The following is a 15,352-nucleotide window of genomic DNA, read 5'->3' on the forward strand; positions in this document are numbered from 1 at the left end:
GCTGGGTCTGACCATCAGACAGAACCACAGGTCTCATATCCAGTAAAATTTTCTGGTGACTGCTCCGCCTACAGACAATTTAGAAATGCTTGTCTTTTACTCTTTGAGCTAAGACCTATAACCTATCCTACTGACAGATCTAAAGTACTCACAATCCTCTCTTACTTAAAGGGACAGTAAACCTAAAAAATAATGTTATATAATTCTGCAGCTGTCAGACAGAGCAGGAGCTAGCTGAACTTAGTCTTATGGCGCAGTCGGGCCGGGCTGTGACTATACAGCTGGCCCGATGCGCTGACTAAAAAAAACAGACACGCTCAGCAGAGAGCAGAGAGTGGGTCTGTAAAAGCGGCATATTTTTTAAATATTAAAAGGGAAAAAAGGCTTTTATAACTATAGTACTAAAATAATGTTATATAATTCTGCACTATGTGCAGAATTATATAACATTATTTTTAGGTTTACTGACACTTTAAGAGGGAAGCTGCGGGGTTGGGCTGACTGTTTTTATGAGTCCCAGGATCCAATTCTCAATTCATTAGATGCCTTCCTTAAGGCCATGTCAAGCCTTTATGATGACCCATATCGTCAATTGAAATGGAGTGGAGGAGTATATAACCCACTTTAAAATCTAGGCCAGAGATTCCCAGTGAAATGAGATTTCCCTCAAAAATCAATTCCGGTTAGGTCTTTCCGAAAAGATCAAAGACAAATTATTCAGATCTGGAATACCGGATCGATTAGAAGATTTCCACTCTCTGTCCATTACTATTGACCGGAGACTAAGGGAGAGGAAACAGGAAAAGGCTTCCACTAGTCTCCCTCCATGCAGAATGCTCCCAATACCACCTACATCTAGTTCCCCTCCTGATCAACCCATGGATATAAGTTTTTTAAGGGGTCCCCTTACTCCCCAAGAGAAAACCAGACAGCGCAATCTTAACCTGTGCATGTATTGTGCAGCCACTGACCATATTTTTAAAGACTGTCCACTGCTCCTGAAACAGAAACTAGGTAAGACACTTAACAATAAACACTGTTTCTATGCCAGAACAAAACCATCTTCTTATCTTACCTTACCATTATTCTTACAGTGGGACAGTGGGATCATCACAGGTTCAGCAGTAACACCATTATTGATACAGGTGCTTGTGCCAACTTTATAGATGTTGATTTAGTCAAAAATAATAAAATACCTTTTCTGTTTAAAAGCACACCACTGCCTCTCAAAGTTATTGATGGTTCTCACTTAGCTTCTGGTCCAGTGTCACAACAAACCATGCCTCTACTTATCACAACTCCCTCTGGTCATACCGAATCAATCACGTTTGATATAGCATCCCCTATTTATCCTATTGTTTTGGGTATCACTTGGTTTCAACTCCATCAACCCACTTTTCACTGGGATACTCTCACCCTCTCTTTTCCTTCTCAGTACTGTACCACAACATGTTTCTCTAACAATAACATATTTTCTATAAGTTCTTCCTCCATTCCTATACAATATTTGGACTTTTCAGATGTGTTAAATAAAGTAGAGGCCGAATCACTACTCCCACATAGGCCCTACGACTGTCCCATAGACCTGTTCCCTGGTGCAACAATACAATACTGCCATATATATCCCCTTTATAGACCCGAACTACAGTACTTAAAAACATACATTAGTGACAACCTAAAAAAGGGTTTCATCTGTCCCTCAACATCACCCACTGGTGCTGGTATTTTTTTTTGTTAAAAACAAGGATGGGTCCTTACGCCCAATTATTAACTACCGATAATTAAATAAGCGTACCAAAAAAAAAGGTACCCATTGCCTCTCATCCCAGAATTGATTGAGAGGTTACGTGGCACCACAATCTTCACCAAGCTGGATTTAAGGGGTGCCTATAACCTTGTTAGAATAAGGGCCAGTGACGAGTGGCTGACTGCATTCAGGACCAGGTATGGTCTCTACGAATATACTGTTATGCCATTCGGACTCTGCAATGCACCGGCAACATTCCAAAACTTAATAAATGACATTTTCTGGGACATACTAGACACTTTCCTTGTTGTCTATCTTGATGACATTTTGATTTATTCATCAAATATCACAGAACACAATACTCATATTAGGGTTGTCTTATCCAGGTTACGAACACATAGACTCTATGTTAAATTAGAAAAGTGCTTATTTAATGTTAGCGAAGTGTCCTTCCTAGGATACCATATTAGCAAAGGTCAAATTAAGATGGAAGACATCAACATTTCAGCTATAACCCTATGGCCAAAACCGACTACAGTAAAAGAGGTTCAACGCTTTCTGAGTTTTGCCAATTTTTATAGACACTTTATTCATAACTTTGCTGCCATAGCTAAACCTCTTACCAATTTAACTAAGTCCAAATCTCCTTTCATCTGGAACGACCAAACCCAACTAGCTTTTGACCGTCTCAAATGCAAGTTTGTCACGTCCCCCGTCCTGCAAATACCCAACACAAAATTTATCCCAGTTTGTTCTAGAGGTAGATGCCTCAGAATATGCTATTGGCTCTGTCTTATCACAAATGACCACTTTAACAGATTCCCTTCATCCGGTTTCATACTTCTCCAGACTCTTGAGACCACCTGAGTTAAACTATCCTGTTGGGGAGAAGGAATTACTGGCCATAACATGTTCTTTTGACCAGTGGAGGCATCTTTTGGAGGGTGCTAAACAACCGTCATAATCTACACTGACCATAAAAATTTGCAATACCTCCAAAACAATCGAACTCTCTCTGCTCGTCAGCTTCTCTGGAGTCTCTACTTTTCCCGCTTTTCCTTTGTCATAACTTACCACCCTGGCACAAAAAATGGGAAGGCAGATGCACTCTCTCGAAAAGATATAAAACCTAACGCCTCCTCACACCCATCTACCATCATTCCTAAATCCTAAATCCTAGGTTTCCTCTCTAATGACCTCTTTGATCTAAAAACTCATCAAGAATGTGATACTACGAAGTCCTCATACCATCTGACACTCGACAAAAGGGGCTTTCTTCATTACCAGTTTAGGTTGTACATTCCTCCATCTCTTCGTACCCAAGTTTTATCCATTACACATGAATCTCCTTTAGCCGGACACTTGGGTATCCACAAGACTCCTACAAAGATCTTTTTGGTGGCCATCTATGAGACATTCAGTTAAGGATTATGTCAACTCTTGTACTACCTGCGATACTTGTAAGCCTTCACACCAACTACCGCTGGGGTTGCTACAAAGCCTACCTGTGCCCGATCATCCATGGGCCACTGTATCTATGGATTTTATTGTGGAACTTCCAAGATCAGCAGGTTTTACTGTAATTTTTTTTGTCGTCAATCTTTTCTCTTAGATGGCCCATTTCATCCCAACAACTTCTCTCCCCACTGCTCAGAAAACAGCTGAATTATTCCTAAAATAAGTAATCCCTTTGCATGGTCTCCCCACAACAGTGCTTAGTGACAGAGGCTTGCAATTTACGTCCAAATTCTGGAAGTTTTTATGTCAATCCCTTGAAATACGTCAACAACTAACAACCTCTTACCATCCACAAACAAATGGACAGTGTGAGAGAACCAACCAATGGCTGGGAACAATTTTTGAGATGCTTCTGTTCCAACAAAAAGATTATTGGGCCGCCTTCCTCCCTCATGCAGAGTTTGCCCACAATAATACTACCAACTCTACCACCAGTTACTCACCTTTTTACATCAACTCCAGATTGCATCCAAGATATCATCCCTTACCTTCACCCTAAACTCCTTGCCCTCAAGTCATTGACTTAGTTAACTCCATTAAACAAACCTACACGCTTATACAGGATAACATTAAACAAGCGCAAGCCACGCAAAAAAGGTATTATGATCTTTGCCACCGTCCACATCCTCCATACAAGGTTGGTCAGTTGGTCTGGTTGGCCACTAAGAACCTTCGGATGCATACTCCCTGCAGGAAGTTCAACAAGCTTTTCATCTGTCCCTTCCCCATTACTGCTATCCTAAACCCTGTCACTGTCACTCTGCTCTTGCCACCATCATACCGTATCCATCCAACATTTCACATTTCTCTTGTTAAACCATACAACGCCTCCTCAATGTTGCTGACTCCCTCGATAGCATCTCCATTTCCAGATTCCGTATATGAAGTTCAATCCATACTCGACTCGAGACATTATCATGGTGAACTTCAGTACCTTGTACATTGGTCCGGTTTTGATTCCTCAGAGGATTCCTGGGAACCTGTTGCCAATCTGTTGGCTGATAGGTTGGTCTCGGTATTACCCCGCCGGCACCTGGACAGGCCTGCTCCTTGAAACCTCTCTGTGGTTTCCTTGTTGGGGGAGTATGTCATGATATCAAGCAATACCACCTTATTTGCTAATTAGACCTACTGTTCAACTATAAATCCTTAATTCCGCAAATTACCTTTGCTGGTTATTGAAGTGTTTATGTGTACACCTCACCAGCTTCATCCTCGTACCTTGTAAACCTTGATTTCTCTCCTAACAGCTTCAGTTTTGCTCTTGCTAAGAAGGAACTCGGATTCCAACACTCTAGCCGTCGCTGCAGGTTTTACTGACGTCATCTTCACCAGCAGGTTCAAGCTGCAGCTCTCTCCTCACAGATTCACATTGGCCTCTGGAACGCTAGCTGTTCAACATAACGACTACAAGTTCCACGCAGTTACTAAAAGATTCTGCACATCCGCTATCGCCACAGCAGCTAGCCCTGATATAGGGCTCATCATTTCGGCTAAGACCCGCACTGGAGTATCAGGTTCCGTATTGCACATTGATATCTTCCTTTCTGTTGTATCGATCGTGCTGCTTAATACTTATGTGAATACTTAGAGACTTAAGCCGTTGTTTATTAAGGTTATGCTGCAGTAAACTGCTCAGGACTACGCATCCAAACATCTCATTTGAACTGTGTCATTCTATATCCTTAGCAGTCCTGATATAACCATATTGTTGTCATGCAATACTTCAGTGTTTGGTCCTTTGACATATTTACAAGCCATTAATACTACTGGTATATATTGGTTCCCCTTATGAGGCTATATTATTACAAATATGGAGGTACTTGTTTCCTTACTAGTAAACATACTTCTTTATTTGTTACACTCTAAATATAACTTGTTGACCATATTGACTGTATCCAGGTAGTTAACAAATAGCTATAATTGTATTCGTTGAACCCGGGCGGTGATGGGTGAGAGCAGAGTTGGGGCTACCCATTTTATTTTCAAAATACCCCCTACTACGGCAAAGCAGAATCCTCAGAAAAAATACAGAGTCTGTACCAAGAGGGGGCAGAGAAAGGACACCACCTTTTACTGTCCTGATTGCCCTGGACAGCCTGGACTCTGCATTGGGGACTGCTTAAAGCGGTATCACACACTGGTACATTTTTTTTATTTATTTTTTACATTTGCCGTTGTGTTTTTTTTGGGGGTGGGGGGTTTAGGTTATGTTTACTGTTACTGAGTTTGTTTGTTTGTTTGTTTGTTTTTTACTTTTACTGTGACAGATTTTTAAATTTTACTGTTCTATTTTTTTATAAGTTGTAAAATTGGTGCTGTATTTCACCAAAACCCCTGTCAAACCTATGCATGGGGGTATGGGTATACTCAGGGGGTCTTGCAGAAAACAACCTGGAGTGTTTTATTGCAATAACTTACAACAGGCTCTCCTAAATCATAGTAAAAAAGCAATGTGTGTGTAAAAATGAAAATTGAAAAATTACCACCATATTGGGCCATATTTATCAAGCTCCCTATGGAACTTCTGGTTGAAGGCTCACCGGAAACAGAAGTTATAAAGAAGTTATGAAATCAACCCGATCGAATACGATCAGGTTGATTGACACCCCCTGCTAGCGGCCGATTTGCCGTGAATCTGCAGGGGCGGCATTGCACCAGCAGTTCACAAGAACTGCTGGTGCAATGACAAATGCCAACAGCGTATGCTGTTGGCATTTATCGATGTGCAGAGGACATGATATACTACTTCTTATTATGTCCACTCGCTCATTGTTAAATATGCCCCACTTTCTCTACGATTTTGTTGGCTAAAACGGTTGCATCAAAGGCATCAACGCACTCCATATACAATACCTTGGCATGTCAACTTTTCAGATATATACACTTTCATGGCAATAAATAAAACTGGGGTATGCAATAAGCCCCAAACTAAAGATAGGCCTATCAGAAGAAAATCTCACTTTCAACTCAAATTACAAGTCATACAATTGTAACTGAACCTTCCCAAAATCCTGACAAACCTATGCATGGGGTCATGGGTGTACTCAGGAGGTCTTGCAGAAAACAACCTGGAGTGTTTTCTTGAAATAACTTACAACAATCTCTCCTAAATCATAGTCAAAAAGCAATGTGTGTCTAAAAATGAAAATTGAAAAATTACCACCATACACTTTCTCCATTTTTTTGGCTAAAACAGTGGCATCAAAGGTATCAAAACAATCCATATACAATACATTGGGGTGTCAACTTTTCAAATATATGCACATTCATGGAAAACAAAAACATGGACATGGGTGCATGATGACAGAGGTGAAAATTCCAGGTTGGAAAACTGGAATGCGCCCCCTTAAAATAAGGCCTTTTAGCCCCCAGAGAACCCGACACACTTATACATGGATGGAATCACTTTACTCAGGAGATGTTGCTGAACACATATTGGGGTTTTATTTGGCAGTAACCCTTAACGTTCTCAGTAAATGTATTCTTAAATTGCTATTTTGTAAAAAAATCACTTTTTTCAAACTTTGGCATAGATTTGTGGTAAAATAGTTGCATGAAAAGAGTCAAAATACCCCAAGTTTAATACCTTAGGTTGTCTTCTTTTAAAAAATATATACATGTAAATGGTTATTCAGGGATTCCTGACAGATATCAGTGTTACAATGTAACTATCGCTAATTTTGAAGAAAAAAAAATAGCAAAGTGCTACTTCTACTTATTGCCCTATAACTTGCAAAAAAACCAAAGAGCATGTAAACATTGGGTATTTCTAAACTCAGGACAACATGTAGAAACTATTTAGCATGGGTGTTTTTTTGGTGGTTGTAGATGTGTAACAGATTTTGGGGGTCAAATTTAGATATAGTGTGTTTTTTTTCATTTGTTCATCATATTTTATAATTTATTAATAGTAAATTATAAGATATGATGAAAATAATGGTATCTTTAGAAAGTCCATTTAATGGTTAGAAAACTGTATATAATATGTGTGGGTACAGTAAATGAGTAAGAGCAAAATTACAGCTAAACACAAACACAGCAGAAATGTAGAAATAGCCCTGGTCCTAAACGGTAAGAAAATTGAAAAGTGCTGTGGTCACTAAGGGGTTAAACCCTTTATTACTTTTACTTATTACTTTGTAATCTTTATTCACCATCTAGTGGTAGAGACTGTTATTGAAGTCCCTGAATATCAATCTTTTATAGAAAACAATTACAAAAGTGTATCAACTTTAAAGGGACAGTCTAGGCCAAAATAAACTTCCTTGATTCAGATAGAGCATGTAATTTTAAACAATTTTCCAATTTACTTTTATCACCAATTTTGCTTTGTTCCCTTGGTATTCTTAGTTGAAAGCTTAACCTAGGAGGTTCATATGCTATTTTCTTAGACCTTGAAGCCCACCTCTTTCAGATTGCATTTTAACAGTTTTTTACCACTAGAGGGTGTTAGTTCAGATATTTGATATAGATAACACTGTGCTTGTGCACGTGAAGTAATCTGGGAGCAGGCACTGATTGGCTAGACTGCAAGTCTGTCAAAAGAACTGAAAAAAGGGGCAGTTTGCTTAGATACAAGATAATCACAGAGGTTAAAAGTATATTATTATAACTGTGTTGGTTATGCAAAACTGGGAAATGGGTAATAAAGGGATTATCTTTTAAAACAATAAAAATTCTGGTGTAGACTGTCCCTTTAAAACTTTGTATATATGAACCATAAAAATAGTATTTACATAAAAATATCATAATTAGTTATATACAACTGCCATATAATCTGAACTTTTTTTTTTTACATCTAACTGTTTGGGTATAACAACTGTTAATTTCAGAACTTTTTCTCTCTCGTACTAGGTGGTTCCACCTATATTTGCTATTTTATGCTCCTCTATTTATAAGCTTCTTAAGTATAACTATGTATTACTTTTAGTTTGTTTCTGCAGGTAACTTTATTGCTAGGATTTCAGTGCATTTATTTTTCAATTTTTTTATTATACATGTCTAAGACATTAAGGGGCATATTTATCAATGTGCGAGCGGACATGATACGAAGTAACGTATCATGTCCACCTCACATAAATAAATGCCGACAGCATATGCTGTCAGCATTTATCATTGCACCAGCAGTTCTTGTGAACTACTGGTGCAATGCCGCCCCCCTGTAAATTTGAGGCCAATCGACCGCTAGCAGGGGGGTGTCAATCAACCCGATCGTATTTGATCGGGTTGGTTTCTGTTTGCGGCCTCAGAGCAGGCGGACAAGTTATGGAGCAGCAGTCTTTAGAAACAAGGGGCATCAAGCTCCATACGGAGCTTGATAAATATGCCCCTGACAGTCTACTCTAAACAAAGTAATATTTTAGTTTGAAACAAAATTGCTTTCATGTTCTTTATGAATATTTTTTTTTTCTTTTTCTTCTTTAAAATAATTTAACTTTAGTGCAAAAATTATCCTGATTTTAAAGTGAAAGTAAACTTTGATGAATGAAAGCCCGTTTTTTAAAAAATACTATTAAAAATAGGGGCACTTTCATTCATCAAAGTTTAGAAAGCAGCCATTTTGATTAAAAACTTAGCTCTCTTCTTTGCACAGCCAGAGCAGCTTCCCCCACCTTGAGATCCTCTCTTCACACATCAGCAGGGACTAATCCGGCTTCCTCCAATCACGGCATGGCTTCAGGCAATGACTCCCCCTTTTTAATTAAGATTGGAAGATATTTTATCCCCATTTCTTCTTCTGGTTCCCTCCCCAAAGAAGAAGAAATATTATGTTCTATGAATTATTCCTTTACCTTTGTTATACATAAAAATGTAGATGCAAAGTTGCAATGCAATAACATATCAAATTTAAAAAAAATGGATGGATAGATGGAATGGATGACCAATTATAAAAACAGTGACACAAGTGAAACCCCTTTTATATGTTTTGTTGATATTTTAGTGTATAAAATATATTGGCACAGTTATATTGATGGAAACATTAAGAAAATTGATTTCACTACTGTTACAAACAACATAATAGTCATATACAGAGATAATAATGTTCTATTTTCCTTTCTTAGGAAGTAATTGGACTTTGCATCTCTTGAATGATATGGTAAAAGTTGCTTACAATAAAGACCCAATGGCAATGTTACCAATACTAGAATTTGGTGCACCAGATAAATTTGAGGTTGGTATAGATTAATGAAAGCCTTATATATTACGGCACCATGCCCTAATATATATAGGGTCAGATTACGAGTGGCGCATTAACATTTACACGCAAGCGGCTGTTTCCGAGTGTTTGGTTTATCACTCGTATTACAAGTTGAAAGTAAATACGATCATTTGAGTGCAATCGAAGTTAATGCGCGCCGGGTTAGTGTGACCTTACTGTAGAGCTCTGGTTAACTGTTTCGTGAATCAAAAAAGTGTCACAAAACACATAAAAAATACATTGCAAAATACACTTACACTCATAATAACACCATCTAATAAAAATTATTTAAAATATATGGCACAAAAAAGTTGTAAGGACTCAAAGATATGAGGTCTCAGTTGTTAGATAAAAAAGGTCTGCAAGGGCTTTAATATTAAGATACATACATAAATGTCTAAATATGTATGTGTATGTGTGTGTATATATATATACAGGTGGCCCTCGTTTTACAACGGTTCAATTTACACCGTTTCAGAATAACAACCTTTTTTTCCAGTCATGTGACTGCTATTGAAAAGCATTGAGAAGCAGTGCATTTATAAAAATAGCAGGTAGGTGGAGCTGTCCGCTTGTGTTGCAGCAAAGCCAAGCAAGCTGAAATTAATCATTTTAACCAGACCTGAGCTATCGAGCAGATTTCAAAGGAACAAGATCTTCCTGTCTATAACTCAGTCCAGATTGCAATGCATAGAAAGAACTGTTTGAAGAAAAATGCAAGTGAAGTCTGTGTTGTGTGATTATTTTATTAGGTTTATAATGCTGTCTAGCATTTAAAGTCTTCATTTCAAAGCTTTAAAAATAATGTATTAAGTGTTACTTATGACAATTTTGAGAGGGGCCTGGAACCTATCTCCCTCACTTCCCATTGACTTACATTATAAACTGGGTTTCAATTTACAACGGTTTCGATTTACAACCATTCCTTCTGGAACCTAACCCCGGCGTAAACTGAGGGCTACCTGTATATATATATATATATATATAAATATACATATATATACTGTATATATAAATGTGTGTACATATGTATTTTTGTATTTATATGTGTGTATTTATGTCTTTACAGACATATATACACATATAAACACATAAATACATATGTATAAATTTATAGAAATACATATAAGTGCACCAGAGCCCTTTGCAGTCAAGTAGATGAAAACATGTTAAAGCATATTTATGCAATATTCATATTTAATGAGTGTTTAACTATTTAGTGACTGTAAACATTTGACATTCCAATGTTATGCACATAGCAGAATATGTTCTAAGTATTTATAAATAGATATTACTATATATATCTTTATATATCTATATATATATATATATATATATATATATATATATATATATATATAAAGGTATAGATATATATTGTTCTACAATACCATCAAATATATGTAGAAATATGTATTTATGAATGAATAGACCATTCTTCTATGTGAAGAACATTGGAATGAGAAATATTCATATTCTCATGTCGGGGTAGTGCACTTAAGAATATGCAATCGGGTTTGCACGCAAGTAGGGTGTTTTTCCCACCTTTTTTTGCTCTATTGACTTCTTCAGAGGAATAACATAATTTATGTAAGAACTTACCTGATAAATTCATTTCTTTCATATTGGCAAGAGTCCATGAGCTAGTGACATATGGGATATACAAACTTACCAGGAGGGGCAAAGTTTCCCAAACCTCAAAATGCCTATAAATACACCCCTCACCACACCCACAATTCAGTTTAATGAATAGCCAAGCAGTGGGGTGATAAAGAAAGCATCAACAAAGGAAATTTGGAAATAATTGTGCTTTATACAAAATCATAACCACCATAAAAAGGGTGGGCCTCATGGACTCTTGCCAATATGAAAGAAATGAATTTATCAGGTAAGTTCTTACATAAATTATGTTTTCTTTCATGTAATTGGCAAGAGTCCATGAGCTAGTGACATATGGGATATCAATACCCAAGATGTGGATCTTCCACTCAAGAGTCACTAGAGAGGGAGGGAATAAATATAAAAACAGCCATATTCCGCTGAAAAAATTAGTCCACAACCCAAAAAAATAAGTTTATTTTCATTTGAAAGAAAATAAACTTAAATCAAAAGCAGAAGAATCAAACTGAAACAGCTGCCTGAAGAACTTTTCTACCAAAAACTGCTTCCGAAGAAGCAAATACATCAAAACGGTAGAATTTAGTAAATGTATGCAAAGAGGACCAAGTTGCTGCTTTGCAAATCTGATCAACTGAAGCTTCATTCTTAAAAGCCCACGAAGTGGAGACTGATCTAGTAGAATGAGCTGTAATTCTCTGAGGCGGGGCTTGAACCGACTCCAAATAAGCTTGATGAATCAAAAGCTTTAACCAAGAGGCCAAGGGAATAGTAGAGGCCTTCTGACCTTTCCTAGGACCAGAAAATATAACAAATAGACTAGAAGTCTTCCTGAAATCTTTAGTAGCTTCAACATAATATTTCAAAGCTCTCACCACATCCAAAGAATGTAAGGATCTTTCCAAAGGATTCTTAGGATTAGGACACAAGGAAGGGACAACAATTTCTCTACTAATGTTGTTAGAATTCACAACCTTAGGTAAAAATTCAAATAAGGTCCGCAAAACCGCCTTATCCTGATGAAAAATCAGAAAAGGAGATTCACAAGAAAGAGCAGATAGCTCAGAAACTCTTCTAGCAGAAGAGATGGCCAAAAGGAACAACACTTTCCAAGAAATTAGTTTAATGCCCAAAGAATGCATAGGCTCAAATGGAGGAGCCTGTAAAGCCTTCAGAACCAAATTAAGACTCCAAGGAGGAGAAATTGATTTAATGACAGGCTTAATACGAACTAAAGCCTGTACAAAACAGTGTATATCAGGAAGTATAGCAATCTTTCTGTGAAATAAAACAGAAAGAGCGGAGATTTGTCCTTTCAAGGAACTTGCAGACAAACCCTTATCCAAACCATCCTGAAGAAACTGTAAAATTCTAGGAATTCTAAAAGAATGCCAGGAGAATGTATGAGAAGAACACCATGAAATGTAAGTCTTCCAAACTCTATTATAAATCTTTCTAGAGACAGATTTACGAGCTTGTAACATAGTATTAATCACTGAGTCAGAGAAACCTCTATGACTTAGAACTAAGCGTTCAATTTCCATACCTTCAAATTTAATGATTTGAGATCCTGATGGAAAAACGGACCTTGAGATAGTAGGTCTGGCCGTAACGGAAGTGGCCAAGGCGGGCAACTGGAAATCCGAACCAGATCCACATACGAAAACCTGTGTGGCCATGCTGGCGCCACCAGCAACACAAATGATTGTTCCATGATGATTTTGGAAATCACTTTTGGAAAGAGAACTAGAGGCGGGAAGATGTAAGCAGGATGATAACACCAAGGAAGTGTCAGCGCATCCACTGCTTCCTCCTGAACATCCCTGGACCTGGACAGGTATCTTTGAAGTTTCTTGTTTTGATGAGAGGCCATGAGATCTATCTCTGGAAGACCCCACATATGAACAATCTGAGAAAACACATCTGGATGGAGAGACCACTCCCCTGGATGTAAAGTCTGGCGGCTGAGATAATCCGCTTCCCAATTGTCTACACCTGGGATATGCACTGCAGAGATTAGACAGGAGCTGGATTCCGCCCAAACAAGTATTCGAGATACTTCTTTCATAGCTTGGGGACTGTGAGTCCCACCCTGATGATTGACATATGCCACTGTTGTGATATTGTCTGTCTGAAAACAAATGAACGGTTCTCTCTTTAACAGAGGCCAAAATTGAAGAGCTCTGAGAATTGCACGAAGTTCTAAAATATTTATTGGTAATCTTGCCTCTTTAGATTTCCAAAGCCCTTGTGCTGTCAGAGATCCCCAAACAGCTCCCCAACCTGAGAGACTCGCATCTGTTGTGATCACATTCCCGGTTGGCCGAACAAAAGAAGCCCCTTGAACTAAACGATGGTGATCTATCCACCATGTCAGAGAGTGTTGGACATTGGGATTTAAGGATATTAATTGTGATATCTTTGTATAATCCCTGCACCATTGATTCAGCATACAAAGCTGAAGAATTCTCATGTGAAAACGAGCAAAGGGGATCGTGCCCCATGCTGCAGTCATGAGACCTAAAACTTCCATGCACATAGCCACTGAAGGCAATGTCTGAGACTGAAAGTGCCGGCAGGCTGCAACCAATTTTAAACGTCTCTTGTCTGTTAGAGACAGAGTCATGGACACTGAATCTATCTGGCAGCTTAAAAAGGTGACCCTTGTCTGAGGAATCAAGAAACTCTTTGGTAAATTGATCCTTCAACCATGTTTCCGAAGAAACAACACTAGTTGATTTGTGTGAGATTCTGCAGAAAAAATCTTCTCACAGGAGGTCTTACTCTGAATCCTATTCAATACCCTTGAGAGACAATGCTCTGAATCCATTGATTTTGAACAGATTTATCCAAATATCCTTGAAAAACCTTAATCTGCCCCCTACCAGCTGAGCTGGAATGAGGGCCGCACCTTCAGGGGCAGACTTTGGTTTCCTAAATGGCTTAGATTTATTCCAATTAGAGGAAGGCTTCCAACTGGAAGCAGATTCCTTGGGAGGAGGATTGAGTTTTTGTTCCTTATTTTGACGAAAGGAACGAAAACGGTTAGAAGCCTTAGATTTACCTTTAGGTTTTTTATCCTGAGGCAGAAAAACTCCTTTTCCTCCAGTGATAGTTGAAATAATAGAATCCAACTGAGAACCAAATAAATTATTACCTTGGAAAGAAAGAGATAGTAATCTAGATTTAGATGTCATATCAGCATTCCAAGATTTAAGCCACAAAGCTCTTCTAGCTAATACAGCTAAAGACATGGATCTAACATCAATTTTGATAATATAAAAAATGGCATCACAAATAAAATTATTAGCATGTTGCAGTAAGAGAGTAATGCTAGATATGTCAGGATCCAAATCTTGTTGCGCTAAATTCTCCAACCAAAAAGTTGAGGCAGCCGCAACATCAGCCAAAGAAATTGCAGGTCTGAGAAGATGACCTGAATATAAATAGGCCTTCCTTAGATAGGATTCAAGCTTCCTATCTAAAGGATCCTTAAAGGAAGTACTATCTTCCATAGGAATAGTAGTACGTTTAGCAAGAGTAGAAATAGCCCCATCAACTTTGGGGATTTTTTCCCAAAACTCTATAGATGTTGCTGGTAAAGGATACAATTTTTTAAACCTTGAAGAAGGAATAAAAGAAGTACCTGGCTTATTCCATTCCCTAGAAATCATATCAGAAATAGCCTCAGAAATAGGAAAAAAAACAGCATTTAAACGTTTATTAGACTGAACGTCAAAAGGACTGGTTACCTCAATATCCAAAGTAATTAACACTTCTTTTAATAAAGAACGCATTTAGTCTATTTTAAATAAATAAGTAGATTTGTCAGTGTCAATGTCTGAGGAAGGATCTTCTGAATCAGATAGATCCTCATCAGAAGAGGATAAATTATTATGTTGCTGGTCATTTGAAATTTCATCAGCTAAATGAGAAGTTTTAAAAGACCTTTTACGTTTATTAGAAGGTGGAAATGCAGACAAAGCCTTCAGAATAGAATCAGATACAAATTCTTTAAAATTTACAGGTATATCATGTACATTAGAAGTTGAAGGAACTGCAACTGGCAATGTACTATTACTGATGAAAACACTATCTGCATGTAAAAGTTTATCATGACAACTATTACAAATGACATTTGGTGGAATAATTTCTACACTTTTACAACAAATGCACTTAGCTTTGGTAGAACCGATGTCAGGCAGCAATGTTCCAGCAGAAACTTCTGAGGCAGGATAAGATTGGGACATCTTGCTCAATGTAAGAGA

The 15,352-nt window shown here is 37.8% G+C and overlaps 1 pseudogene; it reads left to right on the top strand.

Annotated features, from left to right (window-relative positions):
* LOC128655696 (sulfotransferase 6B1-like) overlaps positions 1–15,352 on the top strand; it is a 42,154-nt pseudogene that overhangs the window by 9,909 nt on the left and 16,893 nt on the right.

Source organism: Bombina bombina, chromosome 4 (assembly GCF_027579735.1).
Source record: "Bombina bombina isolate aBomBom1 chromosome 4, aBomBom1.pri, whole genome shotgun sequence".
NCBI lineage: Eukaryota > Metazoa > Chordata > Amphibia > Anura > Bombinatoridae > Bombina > Bombina bombina.